Here is a 15,224-nt window from a genome sequence, read left to right as displayed (position 1 = left end):
AAAGGATTACACCCGACGACCTGATGAGTCTATAATTAGTTGGTTGGTCCGTCTTTGGGATGCTGCAGGCGAGGCTACAATTCTGGATGGCACTGAAGCCAGGCATTTGGGATCCCTGTCACATGATCCTGTCATCGACCAAGGAATGATGAGAGGGCCTAACCCTCACAGCCTCTGGGCACGGGTCCTGGACAGTGTAGCACAAAGATACCTGTGTGCAGATGATCTTTATATGCAGCAGACCCACTGGAAGACGATAGAACAAGGGATCCAACGCCTGAGAGAAATGGCAGTGGCAGAGATTATCTTCTCAGATGACATAACAACTAGGAATCCGGACTTGGTACCATGTACATCTGTGATGTGGCGAAAACTTGTACGACTTGGGCCCCATGAATATGCTTCTGCTTTAGCAATAATGAAGCGGGATGAGAGGGATGAGACCGTGCTTGATATGGCAAAGAAGCTCCGAGCATATGCAGATGCTGTGCATGGCCCAACACATGCCAGAATTGCAGCTGTGGAAACACGTCTGCAGAAATTAGAAGACAAGATAGAGGAGAATCATAAAAGACTCAGGGAGGAGATTAAAGAGGACCTTCTCCAAATCTCAGCAGTACAAATTAGAGGCCCTGGTATCCAACGCAGACGTTCCCCTGATGGGGAGAGGAGGTACACCCCACGAGCTGAGCTGTGGTTCTTCCTACGTGATTGCGGAGAAAACATGAGGAGATGGGATGGAAAATCTACTGCTGCTCTGGCACAACGGGTGCGTGAATTGAAGGAAGGCAAGACCCAAAGAGGAAGTTCCACCAAAAGGAGAGCAGCTCCAGTTGCCCGTAGCCAAGCTGCCAAGTATGATGATGATGATATATCTGATCCCCTTGAAGGAACCTCTAAGACATATGCCCAAGGAAAGAAGGATAAACAGGCTTAGAGGGGCCCTGCCTCTAGCCAGGGAGAGGCGAGGGAAAATCGTGTCTTCTGGACTGTGTGGATTCGTTGGCCTGGCACATCGGAACCACAAAAGTATAAAGCTTTGGTTGATACTGGTGCCCAATGCACATTAGTCCCATCAAGATATGTGGGGGCAGAATCTGTTTCTATTGCTGGTGTGACAGGTGGATCACAGGACTTTACCTTGGTGGAAGCTGATGTGAGCTTGACTGGACATGAATGGAAAAAACATCCTATTGTGACTGGCCCAGAGGCCCCATGCATTTTGGGCATAGATTACCTCCGAAGGGGGTATTTTAAAGATCCAAAAGGATTCAGGTGGGCATTTGGGATAGCAACTGTGGTGACAGAGGGCATCCAGCAATTGAACACCTTGTCTGGACTGTCTGAGAATCCAAGTACTGTAGGACTTCTGAAAGGAGAAGAGCAAAAGGTACCAATTGCCACTTCCATAGTGCATCGCCGACAATACAGAACAACTCGAGATGCCGTGGTTCCCATCCATAAAATGATCCGTGAGCTGGAGAGCCAAGGGGTGGTCAGCAAAACCCACTCACCCTTCAACAGCCCCATCTGGCCTGTACGTAAATCTGAAGGAGAATGGAGACTGACCGTAGACTATCGTGCATTGAATGAGGTGACTCCACCACTGAGCGCTGCCGTGCCGGACATGCTGGAACTGCAGTACGAGCTGGAGTCCAAGGCAGCAAAGTGGTACGCCACTATCGATATCGCCAATGCATTTTTCTCCATTCCTCTGGCAGCAGAGTGCAGGCCTCAGTTTGCTTTCACATGGAGGGGAGTGCAGTACACCTGGAATCGACTGCCCCAGGGGTGGAAGCACAGTCCTACTATCTGCCATGGACTGATCCAGACTACACTAGAAAAAGGTGAGGCTCCAGAACATTTACAATATATTGATGATATCATTGTGTGGGGGAACACAGCAGCAGAAGTGTTCAAGAAAGGAGAGAGAATCATCCAAATCCTCCTGGAAGCCGGCTTCGCCATCAAGAAGAGTAAAGTTAAGGGACCTGCTCGAGAGATCCAGTTCCTGGGAGTGAAGTGGCAAGATGGACGGCGTCAGATTCCTACTGATGTCATCAACAAAATCACAGCTATGTCCCCACCAACCAACAAGAAGGAGACACAAGCTTTCTTAGGCGCCATAGGTTTTTGGAGGATGCACATTCCTGAGTACAGTCAGATTGTGAGCCCTCTTTACCTGGTCACCCGCAAGAAGAACGATTTCCATTGGGGCCCTGAGCAGCAACAAGCTTTTGCCCAGATAAAGCAGGAAATTGCTCATGCAGTAGCCCTTGGCCCAGTCAGGACGGGACCAGATGTGAAGAACGTGCTCTACTCTGCAGCCGGGAACCATGGTCTGTCCTGGAGCCTGTGGCAGAAGGTGCCTGGTGAGACTCGAGGCCGACCATTAGGATTTTGGAGTCGGAGCTACAGAGGGTCTGAAGCTAACTACACCCCAACAGAGAAGGAGATCTTGGCTGCCTACGAAGGGGTCCAAGCAGCCTCAGAGGTGGTTGGCACAGAAGCACAACTCCTCCTGGCACCCCGACTGCCAGTGCTGGGGTGGATGTTCAGAGGAAAGGTTCCCTCAACCCACCATGCCACCAGTGCTACATGGAGCAAGTGGATTGCCCTCATTACACAGCGCACCCGGATTGGAAAACTGAATCGCCCTGGGATTTTGGAAGTAATTACAAATTGGCCTGAAGGTGAAAGTTTTGGTGTCACAGATGAGGAACAAGAACCAGTGACACGGGCTGAAGAAGCTCCACCATATAACCAACTGCCAGCAGAGGAAACACGCTATGCTCTATTCACCGACGGTTCCTGTCGCATTGTGGGGATGAATCGGAGGTGGAAAGCAGCCGTATGGAGCCCCACGCGACGGGTAGCAGAGGCCACTGAAGGAGAGGGTGGATCCAGTCAACTTGCTGAACTCAAAGCGGTTCAACTGGCCTTAGACATTGCTGAAAGAGAGAAGTGGCCAAAGCTTTACCTTTATACCGATTCATGGATGGTAGCCAATGCTCTGTGGGGATGGTTGGAGAGATGGAAAGAGGCTAACTGGCAGCGTAGAGGAAAACCAATTTGGGCTGCCGAAGAGTGGAAAGATATCGCTACCCGGTTAGAGAAATTACCTGTGAAGGTTCGCCATGTAGATGCCCATGTTCCCAGAAGTAGGGCTAACGAAGAGCAGAAAAACAATCAGCAGGTAGATCAGGCTGCAAAGATAGGGGTGTCGAAGATAGACCTTGATTGGGAACACAAGGGAGAGTTGTTCCTGGCTCGATGGGCCCATGATGCCTCAGGTCATCAGGGCAGAGATGCCACATATAAGTGGGCACGAGACCGAGGGGTGGATCTAACCATGGACAGTATTTCTCAAGTTATCCATGACTGTGAGACGTGCGCTGCCATCAAGCAAGCCAAGCGGGTGAAGCCCCTCTGGTATGGGGGGCGGTGGTCCAAGTACAAGTATGGAGAGGCCTGGCAGATTGACTACATCACACTGCCTCAAACCCGCCAGGGCAAGCGCTATGTACTGACCATGGTGGAAGCCACCACTGGATGGTTGGAGACCTACCCTGTGTCTCACGCTACAGCCCGTAACACCATCCTGGGCCTGGAAAAGCAGGTCCTTTGGAGGCATGGCACCCCTGAGAGGATTGAGTCAGACAATGGGACTCATTTCAAGAATAGCCTTATCAACACTTGGGCTAGGGAACATGGCATTGAGTGGGTGTACCATATCCCCTACCATGCACCAGCTGCAGGGAAGGTGGAAAGGTACAATGGACTGTTAAAAACCACCTTGAGAGCATTGGGTGGGGGATCATTCAAAAACTGGGAGCAGCATTTAGCAAAGGCCACTTGGTTAGTTAACACCCGGGGTTCCACCAACCGAGCGGGCCCTGCCCAGTCTAAGTCCCTGAATATAGTAGATGGAGACAAAGTCCCAGTGGCACATATCAGAGGTTTGTTAGGGAAGGCAGTTTGGATCAATTCTGCCCCGAGTACAGACAAACCCATTCGTGGGATTGTCTTTGCTCAAGGACCAGGTTGTACATGGTGGGTAATGCAGAGAGATGGAACAACACGATGTGTGCCTCAGGGAGATCTGATTGTGGGGTGAGGCAGCATGAGACAGAAGGAAATGTGTCCGAATAAGTGAAAGATGGAAATTTCTACTTGCTGAAGTTTTTACATGCTGTTTAGTATGTTCACGATATGGAGATAAGGGGTGGAATGTCCTAGGGTGATGTTATGGTGTTTCTATCTCCAATCGTGTGTCCTGATTATGTTTGGTATTATGTCCTGTGCTTCCAGGACTGAGTCTGAGAGTGAAGCTTTGTTTTGTCTTGTTATCAGCCGGCTCACCTCCCCCATGGTCTATGTTTAGGAGAGGTTTTAGCTCGGCTTGCTTGCTTGCTTGCTTGCTTGCTTGCTTGCCTGCTTGCTTGCCTGCTTGCTTGCCTGCTTGCTCGCTTCTGCCTTTTTCTTTCCTTCGCTTTGCCCTTGCTTTCTGCTTATTAGTTAGTTCAGCTAGGCAGTCCAACTTTTTCCCTGGACTGTTTTCTCTTCCACCCCGTCCCCTCCCTCTCCTGGATACCATCTGAACGGACGGGGACCTGGGAACCCCAAGAAACACCGGGAGGCTACACTTTGTCACCTGCAGCAGTCATCCCCAGCGCCAGAGACTGATAACTGAGCGACCACTCGCCAGAGAGACTGAGTTTGTCATCCCTTCAGAACGGTGAAAGAGTTTTTTTGTCAGCTGGTGTTGTCTTTTTTCCCTGTGCTGGGGAGTGTCTTGCTTGTTAAATAAACAGGTTTTTTCTCCCACTCTTCTCCAAGGAAATTCTTCCCGAACCCGGTGGGGTGGGGGGGGAGGAGTCGTGGGGTTTGCTGTCTGGGGGCTCCTTCTGGAGGTTTTCCCCCAAATTTGCCCAAAACCAGGACAGACTTCCAACACATTTGCTTTATTTGGGAGTTTGCCAAAGGTTTCTGTACTTATTCTTTAGTTTGCATCATATTCTCTAAGTTGCAATGCTGATTGGGTGTCTTTTCATGTCAAAACTGTAGTATTTTATACTTTAAAAAAGAACCACAGATTTTCTTTTTTTAATCTCTTGCCATTTTGAATCAAATGGCAGCAGTCAATCTCTGTGACTGAGTTTGCTGGGCAGAACCTCAGCTGTTCTCTAGCACAGCCATTGAGGTTGAACCCAGCAAAGGAGTTCTGGGAGAGATGCCTTCTCCATCCAAGAGTTTTACAAGCATGAGGGATCTTTCCAACTTGACCATTATTTCAAATTAATAGCAGCAGCAGCTCCTGAATTTCAAACACAGCAAAATTTGGATAAGGATTTTCAGTTACTTCTCGCAGTAGCTCTATGGTCAAAGCTGAGATTGTGATGCAGAGAAAGAGCTCATAAATGGTGTTACTGACCCATTCCCAGCCAGAATTCCAGAACCAAGGATGCTCTGGAAGGTTTCCCTCGGAGCTGCCTGGGCACTAACACTGGGTAAGGGTCCCCTGCTCGTGACCCTCTGGTGTGTCCTGGCTCTAATTTTCCATCATAGCTTCCAGCTCTGCAGTTGAATATTTGGGATAACCTCAGAACCATGCAGGAATGTGGGTTTGTAGTCCCATGTCTTGTGTTAGAGAAGCCCCATGGGTGTGTTCTCATTTTAGTGGCATCACCTGTACAAAGGTGTTAGGGATTTTGGAGCTTGATCTTACACCTATGTGGCCTCTACCAAAATTTTGGGCTGGAAAAATATCCTGCAAACCTGTCTCCCTGAATGTTTTCCTGAACTGTTGGGCACACTCGTTTCTCTTTACCCTTTCCATGCAGTAAATCTTGCTCTTGCTGACAGGCCTGGTAATTGCCTTACACAGAATGAGTGTCTCTCATTCTCTCTGTTTTTATAGTATGCAGCGTTTCCTAAAGAAATTTAAAAGGACAGAAAAATTAATGGCGTTGGCAGTAAGAGCCTCCCGGCCACAGGACTGCCAGGGCGTCATGTAGCCCCGCCCCAATGTCACGTGACTGCCGGAAGTGTCAAATGGCCCTGCCCCAATGCCACCGGAAGTGTCATGTGGCCCTGCCCCCATGTCACGTGACTGCTGGAATTGTTTTCTGCTGCCCTGATATGGAGGTGTTAGTGGTGCTGGACTGTACTTAAGACTGTGGATGTCTCTTTTATCGTATTTTTTTCCTTTTTTTTCTGATTGTTATTGTGATAAATGTGATTCGTGCTAATTAAGTTGTAACTATATTAACAAAATTGTATTTAGATCAATAGAAGACAATTGTTACAGAGTGAGAAGGGGGAGATGGGTGAGACAGGATAAAAGACATCTCCCAGATGTTGGGAGTCGAAGAAGGAGGTTGGAAGAAAGTCAGATAAGGATAGTCGAAGGATGAAGGTCTGATAAGCGGCATCTAGAAATACAGCTTCAACCTTGAAGCTGTCAAAAATGGAATGATCACAAGCATGGGACTTAATTAAAGTCATGTTATGGAAAACATCTGCTCAGTCACACAGGGCGCCTGCGCTACCTGCAGGTCACACCTCGGTCACTGATGATGATGATGGGCCTTCACCGGAAATAAGACCCTTAAAAGGATAAGAGACCCCCTAACCCATTAGTAGAGCATGCGCCGTGCAGTATAGTTACGTAGATCTTAGGAATAGAAACTAGGAGGAGCTTTCTAGAAACTTCTGTAGCCTACAGTATATAAGTGGGATTGTTAGCCTGGATGCTTTGATACGTGAGGAATGGGAGCCACTCCCCGTACCCCCGGTCGGAGGGGGGCCCCTCCCCAGTCGGTTTTGCTTATGCTTTATACGAACCTCAATTATACTAAATTACTTACTGCCAAATTTTGTATATTCTTAAATATATGCACTTTGATTGTTTCATCTCCAATACTTTGATTGTATTCATTTTGTTACTATTAAAAACTTACTATTAAATTTAATCTTGTTGCTTGATAAATTGAGAAAAATAGAACATCATTCATAACAGTTATTAATATTAAACTTTTCTTGGTGTTTACAGCAATAAAAAAGGGTAAAATCTTGAGGCTTTGTTTTTCTGCTCCTGAACTGAGACTTTAACGAGACTCAAATGGGACTTGGGCTTATTCTGCTTCCAGTGACAGCTGGGAACTCTTACAAGTACGTGTGAGCCTTGGAACACCAGTGCCCTGGGGCTGCAGACTTTATCTGCTCCTGATGAACTCCACACAGAACATGTGCAGTGGACATGGAGACAAATGTCTGAAATCATCATATAAGAAATGAAAATCTGTCTTCCAAGCCCTTGTGCCTGTGGCCAGCTGTGGTGCTGAGGGTTTTACTGCACCCTCTGATGTGCCTTGGGTTGTGCCTCCAGAGTGTGCAGAGGGCTCTGCTGTGCCTTGTGCTGCCCAGGCCATTCCCCCTCTCACCCCTCTGTGTTCCAGGAGATGAGGGGCACGAGGTTCAACTCTTGCTCTGTGATGATTCATCTAAAACTCATCCTGACTTTGGCAGATCATCCTCAGAGCACTGAGGGGAAACAGTGACACGTTTGCTGCTCTTGTGCATATCGGGATCCCAAAGGTTTTACAAGCTGAGCTCAGATTAAGGAATATGTGGTGCTTGGCAGTGGTGTGTAGGGGTGGAAGATAAACTCAGCTGTATGTAACTGCCAGACAAATTTCCACAGCCTTTGATTTAATCACTGGAGCATTGACAGGAGGATTTAGCTGTGTTATTTGGGTCCTAGACTGGAACAGGTATTGTCATGTTAATGGAGGCGTCCCACAGCAAGTTCTGCCCTGGCTCACAGTCTGAACAGCCAAGAAATAACAATTCCTTGCTTGACCCAGACTGCTCATGGAATTGGGCTTGCTGGGACAGGAATGACTGTGCTCAATCTTTGTGAGAGCCCTGCATTGCTCAGGGCTTGGCATATGAGCCCACTCTGACCTGCAGAGGAGGCACAGTGATAAATGCTGACACTGCTCTCAGAAGCTACACTTGCCACCACTTTTGTCTTGTTAATCCCACACCACTGGATTAAGTTCAGCCCTGTAAATAAATATTCGTTGTATAATTATGTAGTGTTGATAAATGTGAGCAGCTTAGGCTCGTGGAAGTTTCCCTGCTCACGATGAAATGATCCTTAAGGTCCCTTCCAGCCCAAGCCATTCTGTGATTTTACTGCTAAAATTTTCAGGAGACCTTTAGCCAAGATGCTGCTCCATTATCTCATGGGAGGGAAGATTCCTTCAGAGCATTCCTCTTTCTGAAGTGAGATTTCCATTCTGTTCTGTGTAAATAAGCATGGAAATGCTCATCCTTTTTTCTGATATTGCAACAAAGGGGATTTATATGTGAAATAAATCTTTGTAAATCTTTGCGAGGGTGCCTAAATTATTTATGGGGGTTTTAGTTTGGTTTGCATGCCATATTGCTCTCTTGTGTTAAACACTTTATTCACCACCCAGCTTTTCACATTAATCACTGCAGGATGTGCTCAGTTATCCCTGCTCAAGGGCCATCTATTACATTCCAGTGGCCACAGCCAAATGGTCTAATTTTTCTGTTGGTTGTTCCATCCAATTGTTCATAAATTCATGTCTGTTATTACAGTAGCAGAGATGTTTTGTTATATCACACTGATGCATTTATTTTCATGATTTTGTCATTTTCTTCTCTCCTTTTGTGGAAGAAATCACGATTGAAATGGGGGCTTGTTCATTAAGCTTTGTTCAGCAGGTCCTGTCCTGAGTTTCTTTGTCTCTTTATGTGCAAATAGGCCTCTGGCATTTCATCTTAGGCTGTTTTCCAAACCAGGTGATGACTGCTTATTTGGGAATGTGCCCAAAACCTTACAGACATTGCAACCTTTTCTCATTTTGATTGGGAAAAAAAAATAACCTTGACAGACTCATGTCTTTTATGGTGTTATTGGCACAGAGTGAGAGGCTGATGCAGGTGACCTCAGCTGGCTGGGATGGGCTGCATTAGAATTGGCCCCAGTCCCTAAATGTGACCTCTGTCACTGTGTCACTGCAATGTTCAGTGTCTGTGCAGCTCTCTCTGAGTCTGGTTTAGAATCTGCCTTGTCTGACATTTAGGTCTCACAGTGCTGTGACATCTCCCCTTGCTTGATTGCAAACAACAAATGGTGCATTAATTTGTATGTGCACACACAGCAGGGCTTTGCTGTGCTTGTGGATATAAATGTGAACTCCTAGAGATGATTAACAGGATGGAGGTGGGAGGTGATCAGTTTTTGGAGTTGTACTTTCCTCACGTACAGCTGATGGTGTCTTTGAGGCTGTTTTGGTGTTTCCTTGGGAGACTGAATTCCTTATCCTTGTGACTCTGAGCTATGGGACCTTAGGGATAGTGCAGGCTTGTCCTGGTGCTTCTCCTCAGCTGCCACGTGCAGCTCAGACCTGAGGCAGCAAAGCTCATGTCACATCAGTGCAGGGCCTGTCTGATAACCACAAACAAATCAAACAACTTTGGTGGAAATAGCCAAAATGATGCATTCAAAATACGTGAGCACAGATGGCTGTAGAGTAAGAAAGTCATAGCTGCTTGCTCTCTTATGAATCTTAAGAACATGTTTTTAGCTAAGGTACCTGAACCACCTAAAAACAAGAGTGGAGGAGGCCAGGAAACCTCCTGTCTTCAGGAGAAAAGCCCAACAGGAGCCTTGTTCTGCTGTAATTCATGGAGAGGGTGTTTCTCTAATCTGTAAAGCATGGCCATGTGTTCAGATCCCAAAGGGGCATAATTATTTCATGGTAACAGCTCTCCCCAGAATGGCCTTACTGGTATTTTAAAAAGCAATTATTGTGGAGAAAACCTATATTTTTAGTGCTGACAGTTTTAAGAATATTGAACGGTAGTTGCAGCTGAGATAGTGATTCACAGAGATTAATGCAGCTCTTCAGACTTCCCTCTTCCCGAGCCAGAGGGAAAGAAAGAATTCTTTACATAAACAGCTGTAAAAGTATAGAACTTTTAGCACATGCAGACACCAGCAGTTGTCAAGTCCAGAGAGAAATTATTCTTACTTTTCTTTTAATAGGCCAAACCGTGGAGTTCTTTGATCCAAATCTCTGCACTGGTGCTCGCTCAGCTTTTCCCAGGTGCTCTGGGAGGGCAGTGAGCCGAGTGTGAGTGACATTTGCTTTGGGAGGGAGGGGTGGTGCTGGAAGCCTGCATGCTGTGGGAGGCGAGCTTGCCACTTTCTAAACAATCCACAAACAATTGCAGCGCTGGAGTTTGGCTTTGTTCATCCCCTGCTGCAGAAACCCATCCTCAGGTGATCACAGTGCCTCACACAGGACGGTTCAGCTCCTGTTTTGATGGAGAGTTTTACTCTGACAGCCTTTCAAAAGCAATTTCAGAGCTCAGAATTCATTATTTTCTAGAGGTTGCAGTGAAAGGATGTGTCTGCACATTTCCCGAGGTTATTCTGTGTTAATTCTTCAGTGATGCACCTTTCTCCAGTGCCCGTAAGAACTGTGTGAGTGAGTGGGATTCTCTTTGCCTGGGCACTCTCCGTGTTTCCTCCCTCCCAAAGAAGTTGGGAATATAAAAGCACATGGTGAGTTTGGCAGCCTGGAATCTCCCTAAAGGAGTCCTGAAGCCTGGATGTCTTTCACCACTAAATTTCCCTTCAGTTCTGGGGGAGGTGGGACACAGAGTAGTGCAGCAATTGTTTTTGTTTGTTTTTAATAACAAGCTTTAAGGCAATAACAGGCAGGCAGTGTCAGCCTGATGTATTCTGCTTTGATTTCAGGCATTACACAAGGGACCAGACTATTTTCACATCTCCCCCTAGAGCTCTTTAGCAACAACAGCAGCAATAATAACATCCAGGTTATTAAAAAAAGAAAAGAAAGGAGAAAGCATCAGCCAGTTCCCTTAAGGAGCAGCACAAAGCCATGGTGAAGGTGCACAGGACTGGGCATCTTTGCTCCCAGGGTAAGAACAGTGCACATAAATAACAATTTCCAGCAGTGTTGCACTTTGAGCATTTCTGATGTTCAGGAAAAATAGCCTTCTTTTCAGCGAAGGAAAAATGAGTCTTTTTGCAAAATATGTTGCCTTTTCAACCTTTGCCTGTGTAGGAAAATGAAATAATTTTTTAAAATCTCTTTATAACAAGCATTGAGAGAACCTGGGGGATTGCAGTGAGTCAGGCTGATGCCCGGGGTGTTGCCTGGGAAAGAGCAATGAGTTCTGTCATGGGGACTTTGCCTCACCTGAGGTGAGGGGCTTGGGGCAAGGGAATGGCAACAGAGGGAAGAGCTGATGCCTTTTTAATGGCAGGAGGATTGATGAACTGCCTCTAAAATGTGCTGTGTGTAATATTGAGGCAGTGCCGGGTCTGTATTTTAGGATGTCTGTCCCAGGAAATGGCACAGACTCACCTTTGCACTGGGTCTTTGCACTTTGTCTGAGTCTCAGACTTACCATCTACATTCTACAGGCTTCAGTGAAGTCTTTCCTTTCTCTGTCCTTTTTTAATCTAAAATGATTAAAAAGACAACCTCTAGGCTCTTTTGTGCCAGAACTCTCAAGAGGATGCAATTCTGGATTTCCTGTGTGGAGATCCAGGTGTGTTTGATGCCAAAGAGAGGAGGTTATGAGAGGAGCTGAGGAGAGGGGGAGCAGTGCTGGAGGGGAGAATTGTGCAAATATTTGGTATGAACATTTCATCAGAGCTGGAACAGCAGAAATGAAACTTCTCTATCAGCTTGGAGGAGGTTGGTAGCATTGCAGAAATGTTAGAGCCTGTGACCTTATTTTTTCCATTCAGAACCATCTGTGGGGATAAACAGAATCCCAGAGCCAGGTGGGAAAACAATACCCTGGGTGGAGCCAGGTGCAGAGCCATTGTCTTCTAGGTTGTGGCAGACATGGAAGATTCTTCTAAGTTTTGAGCCATCATCTGCATCCCTGATGCCATTATGGGCAGGAGATTTCTTTTGCATCAGTAATTTTCAGGATTAATTGCATTAATTACAACGCTTTTGCATTGATTTGGCTGGGCTGACTGTCCTGAGAATCTTTGAGGCAATAGTTGTTGAAGAGTTAAAAGAAATCCTGTTTTTTTTGCAGTGAAGGGTGGTGATGGCTGCCCTGTCAGCTGAGAGTTATGCTAATGGAGAGGGCCCAAGAACAAATGTGAAATGTGCACATTAGTGAGCACACTCCTTGTTAATTAGTGCTTTAACATGTGCATTGTGCTGTGATTCAAAGGCCCTGAAACATCTCTCTGACTGCATTTCCACTGCCAGGCATTTTGCCTTCTATGAAAATGTTTCAGGAATGCAGGTTCACCTAAAATAGCCAATTTTTCAGGTTGAGAGAAGCAAAAAAAAAAAAGAATTCTCTTTATGTCTTTCTTGGTTTAACCTTCTCCTTGTTCTCCAAAACAAGGCATTAATCAATGACAATAGAAACTGCTACTCTTAGGGCTGTCGATGTTTATAGCTTTGGGTTTAATAGCAAGGACATAAATATATACTTTTCATTACATTTTTGCTGTTATTTGCTCATCATCCACAGTATCTGATATTATCATAACTCTTTGGTTGAAGCTATTAAAGTTATGGTTTGTAGCTCACACTAGCATGAAACAGACAGAGAGCCATAAAAGTAAAAAAATCCCTCACAGACTGAGATCAGCTATTAGGAAGAACTGGTCATTTTCTCTCTGTTCACATAACAGCAGCTCCAGTCTTGGTAGATAATCCCTTTCCCTTTCCCTTTCTCTTTTCCGTTCAGATTTGGGAGGGACCAACGCTGCTGAGCAGAGAAAATCTGTTCATGTGCTGTGCAAAAGCAGCACCTTGAACAGGAATTGGAGCAGAGAGGATTTGGGGCTGTGCTTGCAGCTGCCCATGGTGGTGTCCACCCCAGTTCTGGCAGTAAAGATCCCCTGGGTCACACATTTAGCAGGGAAATGGAATTTTTCTCCAATGGAAAATCTTTGCAGAGATGCTTTTTCCTTCTCTGTTTTTGGTTTTGGCAAATTCCCCCAGTGGGGCCCAACCCATGAGCTCCTCATCTGCCCTGGGAGCCCTCTCTCCTGTCAATACTTTGGCCTCTCTCCAGGTGAGTGGGTAGGAAGACAATGAACTGATGGAACCAAGTCATCATTAAAGATGGCCAACAAACAAACAGAGCCTTGGTTGAGACTTGTCAGGATAGGAATGATTGAGATGGTGACCTCATGGGTATAAATCATTCATCTTCTGGTAGAGGATGTCTGGCTTCTTTCAGTTTGAAATAACCAGCAAGACATTCTAGATGAAATTCTGATCTGGTGTGAGCTGTGCTGGTTCTTGTAGCGCTGCCAGGTTCTGATAGACAATGGTGGGAAGGATCCTTGTTCACAGAGGCCTCATCAAAATCCCTCTGGTGAGTTTTGAAATAACTTCTGAGAGCTCCCAAGCATTTTATACTCTGTATTAGTTTCAATTTCTGTTTACACGCTGTATTTCAGAGTATAAATATACAAAGAGTACCAGTCCTCTTTCATATCTCCCCCTTCAGAACCAGTCAGCTGTTGGCAGAGACTTACTTTTTTGGTTTTCCCAGCTTTCTGCAAATAATCCAGGCTAATCCTTAAATAGCCTAATTCTGTGTCAGAGAATTTTAGGATTTATTTCATCCTCTAATATTTCATGTGACTACCAAATAAAATAAAACATCCTTAAAAAAAAAGAAGTCTTTTTACAAATCTAATCGTACTTCTCTTCAAAGCAGCAGCACATTTAGCAGCCTCAGAACAAGTTTGATTTCTATTTCCAGTAAGGTGTTATTCTTTGTAAGCTGCTAAATGCTTGTAGTAACCCACAGAGAGGAGCCAGGGGTGATGGCATTTCCCATCTCCCTTTCTGTGTGTATGTGCTGCTTGCTCACCTGAACCAGCACCTTCAGGCTCTCTCTGGCTGTGGGGTCCTTTAATGTTTGTCCCATTTGCCTGCTGTGATAACTCAGTCCTGGGACAAACCCCAAATCTATGAAACCCAGAGTTTTCTCTCTGACCATGCTGTTTAGGAGATGTTTCTGGAACCATCTACAAAAGTGCTGTGGCTTGGGTTAGCCCTCGTGAGTTCTGGCAAATAATAGTTTGGCAGTAAGAGGAGGTCTGTGTGAGTGAGGGCTTTGTGTCAGTGTCTAAACAAGCTTTTTTTTTTTTTTTTTTTGTTAATGCCTTGGGGAAATGATGCCTTGGGTTTTAGCTTTTATAGTTTTCATATTCTCTGCTGCTTAGTGTGCAACTCTGAAACTTCATATTAGGTGTTAATGAGTTCTCTTCACAGGGCATTAGACAATTCCTTTCTAGCTGGAGAATCAAGGACAACTGGTACCCAAAAAGCAGAAACAACAGTGAGGGAAAGGGGGCAAGCCAGGGAGCTGAGACTTCATAGCCTGGAGCTGTGGTTGGATAATTGACCCCAATGTGTAGATGAACCAAAACTTATAAAAGTTGTGACTGGGATCCATCTTGGATTTGATTTGGGTGTAGCCCTGGCCAGGGTCTTGCAGTGCCCAAGGAGGATCATTTCAATAAATTCCTATTTTATTCCTTTTGCTCTGCCTAGTCTCTGTTCCGGGTCAGCCTTTCCAGGCATCACTGTGTGCAGGGAGGAGCAGACAGTGGCCAGAGCTCTGCTGTCTCTGCTGATGACACAACTGCAGTCTCTGTGTTCAATGCTGGTGTTTTCTCAGCTGGTCACCTCCTGTCCTGTCCTGAATTCCCCTCCACAGTTCAGCACAAGCTGCCAGCCTGAGGGTTTGCCCTTCTGGGTGAGACCTCCCACAGGACTGGCCCAAGACAAGGAAAGTTCACACGCCAAAATCCAGGGCCAGTGAAAGCCTTGCAGTTGCTGTTCCTTGCCACGTTCTCTTCTCACCCTGGGTGTTCATTTCTAATCCCCTTTTAGCCCTACATTGTGGGACAGCTTCACTGAGCATGAACTGCTTTGGAGAAGTCCTTCCACCTCTATAGAGGGGGACAGATGCCTTTTACTTGCCATAGCCATTTATTTATGTCTGGAGACTTCAGGAACATGAGCTCTGCCTGATGTCTGTCTCCAAAGAGAAGGGACTTAGCTTACACAGAAAAGTTCTGCCTCTGTTTGTGAGTGCTGTTGGAATGAAAAATTATATTTTCATCCAAATAGATTTAAAAAAAAATATTA

This window comes from Sturnus vulgaris, chromosome 11, assembly GCF_052056855.1.
Source record: "Sturnus vulgaris isolate bStuVul1 chromosome 11, bStuVul1.hap1, whole genome shotgun sequence".
NCBI lineage: Eukaryota > Metazoa > Chordata > Aves > Passeriformes > Sturnidae > Sturnus > Sturnus vulgaris.
Note: the sequence above shows the minus strand (reverse complement) of the source record.